Here is a 14,419-nt window from a genome sequence, read left to right as displayed (position 1 = left end):
CATTGCTTGTACAGCCCTCTCGCAGTGTCCGGAGCAAGTATGGTGGGTCTGACACACCGGTGTCAATGTGTTCTTTTTTCCATTTCCAGGAGTGTACATAATTTTTTCTGGTCGATTGTTTTCACTTTATTAAACTGGTTTTAATGATCAAACTAATACAGTGTTTAAAAATCTAGAGGTCTTTGTACGTTACTATACCTGCAAGCTTATGAAAATTAGATACCTTTATTTTTTCGAAGCGATACTTAAAACTTTATAATTACACCTGCTGCATGTGAATGAAGAACAGTCGTGGCTGAATAAAAACATTTGTTAGTCTGCACATTCATTCTAAACAATAAACAGCACACTTAATTGTTGAACTCTTCTGTAGTAGCCTTAAAGATACCTCTACACAGGAAAACTACTTCAATAAACTTGGTTGACAACTGTTTTCAACCCGAAGTTTGATTTAGTTTTCTACTGTTGTCCACAATTATTTGAAATCGTGGGTTTCGAAAACTAGTTGGGAGCAGAATTACCTCGAGTTTGTAGAAGTATTGTCTCGAGTTTATAGTTTAGCAGCTGGCGCATACTCATGCGCATTTCAGCACCGTCTGCTCCGTTTCTTTCTGCTTTTTATACAGTGTCGAATCCCGAGCGTTACTTTTACAAAATCGTTGAGTACATTCATAATAGTCCAGCACACTCTAGGCACAATTTCACTAATCTTTGCCACTGATATTCGACGAGAATACATTATACTTGTGTAACTGTCACCTCAGACTACAAGAAGAATATAATAATTCCAATCCCAGAGAAAGCAGGTGTTGACAGATGTGAAAGTTACCAAACTATCAGTTTAATAAGCCACGGTTGCAAAATACTAACATGAATTCCTTACAGACGAATAGAAAAACTGGTAGAAGCCGACCTTGGAGAAGATCAGATTGGATTCCGTAGAAATGTTGGAACACGTGAGGCAATACTGACCCTACGACTTATCTTAGAAAAGAGATTAAGGGAAGGCAAACCTACGTTTCTAGCATTTGTAGACTTAGAGAAGGCTTTTGACAACGGTGACTGGAATACTCCTTTTCAAATTCTGAAGGTGGCAGGGATAAAATACAAGGAGCGAAAGGCTATTTACAATTTGTACAGAAACCAAATGGCAGTTATAAGAGTCGAGGGACATGATAGGGAAGCAGTTGTTGGGAAGGGCGTGGGACAAGGTTGTAGCCTATCCCCGATGTTATTCAATCTGTATATTGAGCAAGCAATAAAGGAAAAAAAAATTCGGAGTAGGAATTAAAATCCATGGAGAAGAAACAAAAACTTTGAGGTTAGGCGATGACATTGTAATTCTGTCAGAGACAGCAAAGGACCTGGAAAAGCAGCTGAACGGAATGGACAGCGTCTTGAAAGGAGGATCTAAGATGAACATCAACAAAAGCAAAACGAGGATAATGGAATGTAGTCGAATTAAATCGGGTGATGCTGCGTGAATTAGATTAGGAAATGAGACGCTTAAAGTAGTAAAGGAGTTTTGCTGTTTGGGGAGCAAAGTAACTGATGATGGTCGAAGTAGAGAGGATATAAAATGTAGACAGGCAATGGCAAGGAAAGCGTTTCTAAAGAAGAGAAACTTGTTAATATCGAGTATAGGTTTAAGTGTCAGGAAGTCGTTTCTGAAAGTATGGAGTGTAGCCTTGTATGGAAGTGAAACTTGTATGATAAATAGTCTATACAAGAAGAGAATAGAAGGTTTCGAAATGTGGTGCTACAGAAGAATGCTGAAGATTAGATGGGTAGACCACATAACTAATGAGGAGGTATTGAATAGACCTGGAGAGAAGAGAAATTTGTGGCACAACTTGACTAGAAGAAGGGATCGGTTGGTAGGGCATATTGTGAGGCATCAAGGGATCACCAATTTAGAACTGGAGGGCAGCGTGGAGGGTAAAAATCGTAGAGGGAGACCAAGAGATAAATACACTAATCAGATTCAGAAGGATGTAGGATGCAGTAGGTACTGGGAGATGAAGAAGCTTGCACAGGATAGAGTAGCATGGAGAGCTGCATCAAACCAGTCTCTGGACTGAAGACGACAACAACAACAACAACAACAACAACGACGACGACGACAACAACTGTCACCTGTAGCCAGATCTCAAAAGTTTACAAAAAGTTTTTCTGCTGGTAATATGATACTGCAGCTCTAAAAACTGTGTCTTTCCGCTGAAGGATGCAGTAGGTACTGGGAGATGAAGAAGCTTGCACAGGATAGAGTAGCATGGAGAGCTGCATCAAACCAGTCTCTGGACTGAAGACGACAACAACAACAACAACAACAACAACGACGACGACGACAACAACTGTCACCTGTAGCCAGATCTCAAAAGTTTACAAAAAGTTTTTCTGCTGGTAATATGATACTGCAGCTCTAAAAACTGTGTCTTTCCGCTGAACATATAGTGCTAATAGAATCAAGAGTTCTCCGAATTGCCAATATCTCATTCTGACAAAATTCTTGAAACTTTGCCTTAAATATACGGAAATGTAAGTTCCATGGGTTTCTCCTCGTAGCAAAAACTTTCTGGTCCACATGCGTCTTTTTTGGATTGATTTTCGTGACGCATGTTCAGTCAGAAACCATTTTCTTTTCTCTTACAATAATAATACTAAAAAACGCCGAATGCTTCTGTTTACAAAAGCTGTTGTCAGCTTTTTACAACAGTTCACAACAGTTGTAAGTTTGCCAAACTCACAACAACTTAGAGTTTGCTAAACTTAGAACACTTGTGTTTTTGCTTGCTGGAGTTGGTTTTCATTGTGAATATACCTTAAAAGAGCTCCCTTTGAAACTTATACATAGATTCGAGGGCATACTGTAGCTCTGAACGCGTAATTTTATTTTATTTCTTTCTGAACTGCGTCAGATCTTCCATGCATCACAGTCATTAGCCTCAGTGCACACAGCATTCAATGCAGAGCCAAGGAAACTTTCTTCTCTGGGCCGATCGGTTTGAGTCTCACTTTTAAACGTAATTTTTCGGAGCTGATTTTGTAGTACGCAGTAGCCAACTGGAGTACATAATGAATGCATCTCGTAATTACTGCAGAAATAATATCCAGTGTGTCGTATAGTAACAGGAAATGCATCACAGCAAGGCTTTTACTTATTTTCTAGGGGTAGAGTAGACTTCAACATGTGATACAATGAAGCGCCAAAGAAAGTGGTGTAGGTATGCGTATTCAGATACAGAGATGCGTAAATAGGCAGAATACGGCGCTGCGGTCAGCAACGCCCGTATAAGGCAACAAGTTTGGAAGGTAGGAGACGGGGTACTGGCGGAAGGACGGGTCTTGAGTCGTGCTTGGGTAGCTCATGGGTAGAGCACTTGCCCGTGAATGACAATGGTCTTGAGTTCGAGTCCCGGTGCCAGGAAATTTCAAGACAAGTGTCTGGCGCAGTTGTTAGATCATTTACTGCTGCTATAATAGCAGGTTATCAAGACTGAAGTGACTTTGAAAGTGGTGTTATAGTCGGCGCGCTACCGATGGGACACAGAACCTCCGCGGTAGCGATGAAGAGGGGGTTTTCCTGTACGACCATTTCACGAGAGTGCCGTGAATATCAGGAATCCAGTAAAACATCAAATCTCCGACATCGCTGGGCCGGAAAAAGATCCTGCAAGAACAGGTCCAACAAAGACTGAAGAGAATCGTTCATTGTGACAGAGGTGCAACCTTTCCGGTAACTGCTGCAGATTTCAGTGCCGGGCCATCAACAAGTGTCAGCGTGCGAACCATTGAATGAAACTGCGTAGGCTTCCGCGGCCAGAGTCAGTCGACATAAAAGTTTTCTGGGTATGATACCGCATCATAATGTAAAAACTAATGACCCAGAAGAAGGCCGCTGCAACCGTCGCCGAAACGTTGGTTTTTTTCTCCAGAAGCAGTAGTTTTTATATTATGACGCGGTACCATACCCAGAAAACTTTTATGTCGTCCAATGAATGAAGCATCATCGATATGGGATTTCTTTCGGAGCCGAAGGCCCATCGTGTACTCTTGATGACTGCACGACACAAATATTTACGCCTCACCTGGGCCTATCAACACCGACGTTGGACTGCTGATGACTGGAGACATGTTTGTTAATCGGACCGTTCTCGTTGCAAATTGTATCGAGCGGATGGACATGTACGGGTATGGAGACAACCTCATGAATCCTTGGGCACTGCATGTCAGTAGGGGTCTGTTCAAGATGGTGGAGGCTCTTAGTGGTATGGGGCGTGTACTGTTAGAGTGATATGGGACCCCTCATACGTCGAGATACGACTCTGACAGGTGACACGTACGTAAGCATCCTGGCTGATGACCTGCATCCATTCATGTTCATTGGGCATTCCAGCAGGACAATACAACTTCCCCCCCCACCTTTCCACGTCCAGAATGGCTACAGAGTGACTCCAGGAACACTTCTACGTTTAAAAACTTCCGGTGGCCACGAAACTCCCCAGACATGAACATTATTGAGCATATCTGGGATGCCTTGCAACGTGCTGTTCAGAATAGATCTCCACCCCCTCGTACTCTTACGGCTTTTAGGGCGGCCGTGCAGGATTCATGGTGTGAATTGCCTGCAGCACTACTTCAGACATTAGTCGAGTCTATGCCACGTCGTGTTGCGACACTTCTGCGTAATCGCAGGGCCCTACACGATATTAGGCAGTTTCTTCAGTGTAAAATTGTGTGTGCTGTCTTCCTTATTGCTATCGTGTCGTTTTTGATAGAGCAGACTACCGAGGCACCATCGTAAAGTGTAGTTCTACTGGTCTAGTCTTCTCACATCGCACGCGTACTTTTTTGTGCGGATACTCCATCAGATTACGCTCGCATACGCTTTCTGACGTCACTAATATATTGGATGGGAGACCTTGGCTACCACTGCACCGGGTCGCCTCCTAGGGCACAAGGACAGTCGCTTTTTTGCTGCCATTAGCAGTCGATCATCGACTTTCACTCGCCGCCGCGCACGTTCCAGCGCGCGGCCTTGACTTGGTAAGCAGAGCGGGCGAGCGAACTACAAAAAGGGGGGACAGCGGCGCCCTCGCTGCGTCCGGTGATGCGCTCACTGCTTCTCCGCACTTGTCTGCAGTCATGTCAGTCGTTTACGCGAGAGCGAACACATGCAGCAGTGGTCGAGTACAGTTTCGGTTACGCAAGTGGTGATGCAAATTTAAAGGTTGTCGATTAGAATAAGTACCTTGGGATTACGACTACAGTTACAAACAACTGAAATGGGACAGTCACGTAGAAATTGTTTTGGGCAAGGCGAACGAAATACTGTGTTTTATTTACAGAACACTTAGTAGATGCAAAAAATCATTTAAAGAGACTGCCTACACTACGCTTATGCGTCCTTAGCTAGGGAACTGTTGCATTTTATTGCATTCTTACCACAAAGGATTGACGGAAGACATCGAAAAAGTCCAAAGAAGCATATCGCAACTATGATATGTGGCTAGGTGTTAATCATAAAATTAAGGCGTTTTTCGTCGGTGCGACGTATTTTCACAAAATTCCGATTACGAACTTTCTTCTCAGATGCGAAAATATTTTGTTGATTCAACTCCTACACAGGGAAAAATGACTGTCATAATAGAATAAGAGATATCACAGCTTGCACGGTAAGACTGAGGAGTTCATTTCTTCCAAATGCTATTCGGGAGTGGAACGGTCGAAAAATATGTAGTGATTCCATGAACGCTCTTCCAAGCTCTTGGATGTGAATTGATGTGTGATGTAGATATGGTTATGGCAACGGTAACTTATTCAGAATGTGCAAGATTAAGATGTTGTGGAGTATCCAAACACTGGCGCCTCCTGTTATACAGAAACTAACTGATCTGCAAAATCTTCATCATGTAATTGTAGTTTCTCTTTTGGAAAACACCCTCACCAGTGAATAAGAACAGTTATGTAATAGGTGCTCTTTCTTATCGCTTATTTCACCATGTCATTATGGTGTAAGGTAAATAGACCAAAAAATGTGAACTTTACAATAACTGTGCCTCAGACAACAAAAACACACACAACTTTTACAGCGCAAGAAACCTGCAGTGGCTCAACATTGTAGTTTCACCGGTCTTTCCAAGGACTACGGAGAAGCGAAATACTAGCCACAGGCTAATCCTATTGGGATTCAGTGGACATGGAAGTTGTGGAAATTCAGCTAGAGGACAATTTGCTCGAGAAAATGAAGGTTCACAGCTCCATAAATCATGAAAACATATCATTCACATCAGCGCTCTCAGACGAATTATTGTTCTGTCTCTTCACTGCCAGGCATTCCAACGCATGTAATCCATTTAATAATCAACTACATAATTAGTAAACACTGTGGATTTGCTGACTCTGCGTCAACTTTATTTTATTCTTAGCTGCATGAAGTTCTGTCTATGACTGACTTCCTTCTTGTCGACAACGTTGTCTCTGAGGCACGCATGTTTTTTCCACAGTACTATGTCAAGTGGCTTAAATTCTGCCAGGGCTGTCCTTGAAGATGGCTCTCTATACGATTATCAGCTGAAATATCGGACGAATAATTATAGTACCGTGGATGCACGCCCTGGTACATGCAGTTTCTTCGTCGAATCACATTTAAACTTAGTGTACGGTCTCTCTTAAACTTTGAACTGCCAATAGCTGTGATTGACGACAGTACACCACGAAAACACCGTCAGAGTGAGAACAATCACTAAGGTATAGAACAGGTAATATTTGTTATCTGTGGACCACCCCACCATAGAAAAGGGATTTTGAACTCTATCTCAAGTCTGAGTATTATATATTTTATTTGCTCTTTATGATCCGCACAATTTACATGAAATTCATAGGCAGAGAAGTTTTCTAACACCACAATACAACTTACACAAAGTGACGATAACACTGTGGGGGGAGGGGTAGCAAGTTAAATGGAACACATTGTGAAGAAAACGCAACGAGTTCTCATCTGGGCAACTCGTGAATACAAAGGATTTTTTTTTCCACCTGCCTTCTGACTGATTTGTTGCGACCTGCCACCAATTCCTCTCCTGCGCTGACCTCTTCATCTTAGAGTAGTACTTGCAGCTTATATCCTCAATTATTTGCTGGATGTATTCAGCTTCTGTCTTCTTCTTGACGTCACAACAGATGCCCTATCATCCTGTCGCTTTTTCTTGTCAGTGTTTCCTACATATCCCTGTCCTCTCCGATTTTGTGCAGAACCTCTTCATTTCTTACCTTGTCAATCTGCCTAATTTTCAACATTCTTCTGTAGCACCACATGTCAAATGCTTCGACTCTCTTCTGTTCCGGTTTTCCCACAGACTATCTTCCACTAGCATACAATACTGTGCTCCAAACATACGTTCTCAGAAACGTCTTCCTCAAATTAAGGCCTATGTTTGATGCTGCTGGACTTCTCTTGTCCAGGAATGCTTCTAATGCCCTCAGTGCTCCGTCCGCCTTTCCTTATTTTGCTGCCTAGGTTGCAAAATTCCTTAACTTCACCTACTTCGTGAACATCTATCCTGGTGTTAAGTTTCTCGCTGTTTTCATTTCTGCTACTTCTCATTACTTTCATCTTTCTTCGAATTACTCTCTGTCCATATTCTGTACTCTCAGTCCATATTCAGTCCACTCCATTCCGAAGATCATGTAACTGTTCTTCACTTTTGCTGTGGGTAGCTACGTCATCAGCGAATCGTATCATTGATATCATTTCATCTTGAATTTTAATTCCACTCCTGAACCAATCTTTAATATCCAGCAATGCTTCTTCGACTGAACAGTAGGAGTGAAAGACTACACAATCTGAGCACTTAGTTCTTGGTCTTCCACTCTTATTATTTCCTCTTGTCAGTTGTACGTGTTGTGTATTACTGTCTCCCCCTACAGCGTACATCTGCTTTCCTCAGAATTTCACACACCTTGCAACATTGGACATTGTCGAACTTTTTTTCTGGTTTACAGATCCTATGAACGTGTCTTGTTTTTTCTTTAGTCTTGCTTCCATTTTCAATTGAAACGTCAGAATTGTTCTCTGGTGCCTTTATCGTTCCTAGATTCTACACACCAACGTGAGTAGTCGTTTTGTTGTCACTCCCCCCCAATGGTTTTAGAAATTCTGATGGAATGTTATCTATCTCCTCTGCCTCATTTCATCTTAAGTCTTCCAAAGGTCTTTTAAATTCTGATTCTGATAGTGGATCCCCTATCCCTTCTAAATCTACTACTGTCTCCTCTTCTATCGCATCAGACAAGTCTTCCCCTCACTCAGACCTTCAGTGAACTCTTTTCCGCCGGCCCGGGTGGCCTAGCGGTTCTAGGCGCTATAGTCTGGAACCGCGCGACCGCTGAGGTCGCAGGTTCGAATCCTGCCTCGGGCATGGATGTGGGTGATGTCCTTAGGTTAGTTAGGTTTAAGTAATTCTAAGTTCGAGGGGACTGACGACCTCAGAAGTTAAGTCCCATAGTGCTCAGAGCCAACTCTTTTCCGCTCTCTCCTCTGCATTTAACAGTGGAATTCCAGTTGCACTCTTAATGTTACTACCCTTGCTTTTAATTTCACCGAAGGTGGTTTGAATTTTCTGTACGCTGAGTCACTCCTTACAACAATCACTTCCTTTCCGATTTCTTCACATTTTTAATGCAGTTACACTCCTGGAAATGGAAAAAAGAACACATTGACACCGGTGTGTCAGACCCACCATACTTGCTCCGGACACTGCGAGAGGGCTGTACAAGCAATGATCACACGCACGGCACAGCGGACACACCAGGAACCACGGTGTTGGCCGTCGAATGGTGCTAGCTACGCAGCATTTGTGCACCGCCGCCGTCAGTGTCAGCCAGTTTGCCGTGGCATACGGAGCTCCATCGCAGTCTTTAACACTGGTAGCATGCCGCGACAGCGTGGACGTGAACCGTATGTGCAGTTGACGGACTTTGAGCGAGGGCGTATAGTGGGCATGCGGGAGGCCGGGTGGACATACCGCCGAATTGCTCAACACGTGGGGCGTGAGGTCTCCACAGTACATCGATGTTGTCGCCAGTGGTCGGCGGAAGGTGCACGTGCCCGTCGACCTGGGACCGGACCGCAGCGACGCACGGATGCACGCCAAGACCGTAGGATCCTACGCAGTGCCGTAGGGGACCGCACCGCCACTTCCCAGCAAATTAGGGACACTGTTGCTCCTGGGGTATCGGCGAGGACCATTCGCAACCGTCTCCATGAAGCTGGGCTGCGGCCCCGCACACCGTTAGGCCGTCTTCCGCTCACACCCCAACATCGTGCAGCCCGCCTCCAGTGGTGTCGCGACAGGCGTCAATGGAGGGACGAATGGAGACGTGTAATCTTCAGCGATGAGAGTCGCTTCTGCCTTGGTGCCAATGATGGTCGTATGCGTGTTTGGCGCCGTGCAGGTGAGCGCCACAATCAGGACTGCATACGACCGAGGCACACAGGGCCAACACCCGGCATCATGGTGTGGGGAGCGATCTCCTACATTGCCGTACACCACTGGTGATCGTCGAGGGGACACTGAACAGTGCACGGTACATCCAAACCGTCATCGAACCCATCGTTCTACCATTCCTAGATCGGCAAGGGAACTTGCTGTTCCAACAGGACAATGCACGTCCGCATGTATCCAGTGCCACCCACGTACTCTAGAAGGTGTAGGTCAACTACCCTGGCCAGCAAGATCTCCGGATCTGTTCCCCATTGAGCATGTTTGGGACTGGATGAAGCGTCGTCTCACGCGGTCTGCACGTCCAGCACGAACGCTGGTCCAACTGAGGCGCCAGGTGGAAATGGCATGGCAAGCCGTTCCACAGGACTACATCCAGCATCTCTACGATCGTCTCCATGGGAGAATAGCAGCCTGCATTATTGCGAAAGGTGGGTATACACTGTACTAGTGCCGACATTGTGCATGTTCTGTTGCCTGTGTCTATGTGCCTGTTGTTCTGTCAGTGTGATCATGTGATGTATCTGACCACAAGAATGTGTCAATAAAGTTTCCCCTTCCTGGGACAATGAATTCACGGTGTTCTTATTTCAATTTCCAGGAGTGTATTTCGTCTTAGCTTCCCTACATTTCCTATTTATTTCATTTCTCAGTGACCTGTATTTCTGTATTCCTAAATTTCTTTGAAATTTTTTGTACTTCCTTCTTTCATCGATCAGCTGAAGTATTTCTTCTGTTACCCATGGCTTCTTCGCAGTTATGTTCTTTGTACGTACTTTTTTCTTTCCAACTTCTGTGATTGCTGCAATTTGCTTGAAGTTTGCTGAGGGACGACGCGGCCATTGTGTGCGCTTTTAATAATTTTTCTTATGTCTTTATAACACTCTTATTTTTCCAACAACCTTACGCGTGTTGACTTTCCGTCGTTTTCAAAGGCAGTATTATGTCATTCGTATAAAGTTGTTCATTAGGTACATTGCATCAAATTCAAGTGGAAACTCACTTGTCTCGTGATCGAGGTTGTTGACGTGATACAATGTATTTAATGAACAATTTTGTATGACTGACTTAACATTGCCTTTGAAAATGAGTCGTAACGCGCAAGGTTGTTGGAAAAATAAAAGTGCGATCAAGACGTAAGAAAAGTTATTAAAAGTTCTGTGACTGCCCTAGTTAGACACGTCCACTACTCTCCAACTGTACTGCCTACTGAGCCTGTATCTATAGCCTTAGAGAACTTCAAGCGTATCTCTTCATTCCTTAGTACCTCCGTATCCCATTTGCTTGTGTGGCTCAAATGGCTCTGAGCAGTATGGGACTTAACATCTATGGTCATCAGTACCCCTAGAACTTAGAACTACTTAAACCAAACTAACCTAAGGACATATCAAACACCCAGTCATCACGAGGCAGAGAAAATCCCTGACCCCGCCCTTGCTTGTGTATTGATTCTTCCTGACTAAGCTCTTAAACATCAGCCTACTTTTCATCACTACTACATTGTGATCTGCGTCTGTATCTGCTCCTGGGTACGCCTTAGAATCCAGTATCTGTTTTCGGAATTCAAGATTAGTGATACAAAAGGACAAAAGTTATAATGAAATAGGCAAAACACGTTGGGTGGCATAACAAATAAGTTGTGAGCTGCTCAAAATATGGATCGCACTGCTGCAACTGCGACACCTACATTTTCGCAAACTCAGCTAAGGTGCACCAGTCAACAGCAGTCGGTGGCTAGGGAGCGAAAATCCCAGAAACTTCACTCACCACCCTCAACTCCCAACTTTCCAAAAATCTCCATATGGAGGAGACGACTTAATGTTGTTGCCGATGTGACGAATGAAAATATCGCTTATTTCAGAAAAAATGGCACATTAACAAACAAGATATTGGTATTGACCTGGTACAGTGTCCCTCTGATTGGTCAACCACTTCGTACCGAGCACAATGGCTTGGCTCATTCTACTGGATACACACAAATTGCGGAACGAAAGCAACAGACTTCCTCACGCTGATCGTTCCATCCTTTCATAACCGTAAAGAAAAGGGAAAAACGTCATCCTCAGTTATTCTCTGAGAACGGCAGTGGCGGCACAGCGGTATCTGGCAGGCGATGGCTCAAATATTCAAATGTGTGTGAATTCCTAAGGGACCAAACTGCTTAGGTCATCAGTCCCTAGACTTACACACTACTTAAACTAACCTACGCTAAGAACAACACACACATCCGTGCCCGAGGGAGGACTCGAACCTCAGACGGGGTGGGCCTCTCAGTCCGTGAAATGACGCCTCAAACCGCGCCGTCCACTCCTCGCTGCAGCGCTGGCTCCAGACAACAAAAGCATGGAGCGGGCTGCAGCCTCCCTTCCATAAAACTGAACAACTCCCTGCAGACGCTTGCCGCCTTCTAATGAGACTCACTGACCACATTCCGCTGACAAATTTAAAACTAGAAACCACACCGGGAGCGAACCTTTCCAGCTGAAAAATCGGAAATCTTCCATCCCAAGCAAAAATGCTCAGTAGTCTCAATAAAGTAACCACGAAATAGGGCAACAAAGTGAAACAAATTTACGTAGTGATGTTGAGACAGTAATGTGACAGCATGTGGGTAGAGTCTCGGTGTTAGATGCTGTCTTTGGAGTTGTATGAGTCTTAACTCGGTAAAAGGCTGGCTTAAGTTATCGATGGCCATTGTGACTGAGGAATCACTGATACTGTAACGTAGAAGAAGGTGTAATTAGCTGAATGACGAACACTAACTTCACATAACGAAGGTTTATTCAGCACTTTCACAAACAAAAGCGCGGAGTGAACTGCCTCTGGCCAGCTTACATACAGTAATATACAGTTACAGAACATTCCTATACAATGATTCTTGACATTTGTGGATACTTCTAGAATGTACTCGAACCGAATATAGAAATAAAAAATGTACAGTCCAGGTGAGTTTTGAACTCACGACTCTCCATGCACCAGTTTAGTATCATAATCACTACACCTGCGACAGTCGTGAGATGCCAGTATTGTGTATGGGCCATCACATGATGATTAGAGATGTTTTCTAGTGGTAACATCTCGTGCAAAAACGTATTTAATAACTGTAAAGTATAGAAAACGATTGGTCACTGCTGAAAACGTTATTTTGAAATAACTAGATGGAGCTTGAGAAACTATGATCGTAGATGTTGAACAAACTCAGGGGCTTCAATAATATTGTTTGACATGCCAGGGCAGAATTCTCCAGGCAGTAGGAGTGTCTGTCCATAAACTAATTCCGGTCTTGTTGGTTTGGGGTCTTCTTTGAAATTTGTTCAGTGGTCTACTAGGACAATAGGGAAGTTATAAGTCCAATGCCTAGTAGCATGGCATCTGAGTGAGGCCTTTAATTGCTGATGGAACTGTTCCACAAGACACCGAACAGCAGGACAGTAGGTGCATTCGTATTCGGTTCATGCCAAGCAATGGTGAAAGTACTTTAAAGAGGTAAGACTCGAATTGTTTACTTTGATCGGTAGTGGTGCAAAGGGAATGATGAAGTGGGCAATCCAATCACAAAAGAAGGTATGACTGCAGTTGCTTCTGATGCATCTTTCAATGAGTAGGCTTCAGGCCAACGAGAAAGAGTCAGTCGCTCTCAAGAGAGTTGATACGCCTCTGATGGTGGTAAATGTCCAATAATGTCGATGTGAAAATGGTCAAACAGTTGACTTGTTGGGGTGAGAGTACCAAGCGGAATGGAGTGCACTGAGTTATTTTGTTGAGATGACAAAAATTGCACTGCTGGACAAATACCTTGCAATCCTTCTCTATATTTTGTAACCTCCCAGCAAAAATTTAAAATAAATACAGGGTGATTCAAAAAGTATACCACAACTTTAGGAATTTAAAACTCTGCAACGACAAAAGGCAGAGCTAAGCACTATCTGTCGGCGAATTAAGGAAGCTATAAAGTTTCATTTAGTTGTACATTTGTTCGCTTGAGGCGCTGTTGACTAAGCGTCAGCGTCAGTTGATGCTAAGATGGCGACCGCTCAACAGAAAGCTTTTTGTGTTATTGAGTACGGCAGAAGTGAATCGACGACAGTTGTTCAGCGCGCATTTCGAACGCAGTATGGTGTTAAACCTCCTGATAGGTGGTGTATTAAACGTTGGTATAAACAGTTTACAGAGAATGGGTGTTTGTGCAAAGGGAAAAGTTCTGGACGGCCAAGAAGCCCTGATCTTAACCCCTGCGATTTTTTCTTATGGGGGTACGTTAAGGATATTGTGTTTCGGCCACCACTCCCAGCCACCATTGATAATTTGAAACGAGAAATAACAGCAGCTATCCAAACTGTTACGCCTGATATGATACAGAGAGTGTGGAACAAGTTGGAGTATCGGGTTGATATTGCTCGAGTGTCTGGAGGGGGCCATATTGAACATCTCTGAACTTGTTTTTAAGTGAAAAAAAACCTTTTTAAATACTCTTTGTAATGATGTATAACAGAAGGTTATATTATGTTTCTTTCATTAAATACACATTTTTAAAGTTGTGGTATTCTTTTTGAATCACCCTGTGTAATTCACATTTAATGTAACCTCCCCACAAAAAAATTAATATGTATAATAACCTCCCAACAGTAAATTGCGTAACCTATCAATAATAAAAAATGTGACTAATCTCTCAATAAAAAATTGTGGCTCACTTATAACCTTTCAACAATTGACTGTGAATTTGAACTGGTAAATTTTGGACGTCAGCAGTGCTGCGCCATGGCCCTGAAACATCATTCTGAAAAAATTGAAAATTCTTACCTCAATAAGGTCGCCAGATAACGAATATATATCTGCTCCTATAAGAAATTATTCTGGCACAGCCGAGTGCAACGCTGGCCGATAGATTTGTCATGTATACACACGACTGCTCGCTA

The 14,419-nt window shown here is 43.5% G+C and overlaps 1 non-coding gene across 1 annotated transcript; it reads left to right on the top strand.

The window, feature by feature from the left end:
- Nucleotides 1-8,336: 8,336 nt before the first annotated feature.
- Nucleotides 8,337-8,420, top strand: Trnas-gga. Its single transcript is given in 2 exon segments — nucleotides 8,337-8,376; nucleotides 8,386-8,420. It is a non-coding gene; the product is annotated as a tRNA-Ser (tRNA).
- Nucleotides 8,421-14,419: the final 5,999 nt, after the last annotated feature.

Source organism: Schistocerca piceifrons, chromosome 1, assembly GCF_021461385.2.
Source record: "Schistocerca piceifrons isolate TAMUIC-IGC-003096 chromosome 1, iqSchPice1.1, whole genome shotgun sequence".
In the NCBI taxonomy this organism is placed as follows: domain Eukaryota; kingdom Metazoa; phylum Arthropoda; class Insecta; order Orthoptera; family Acrididae; genus Schistocerca; species Schistocerca piceifrons.
Note: the sequence above shows the minus strand (reverse complement) of the source record. Positions and strands in the feature narration are given on the sequence as shown.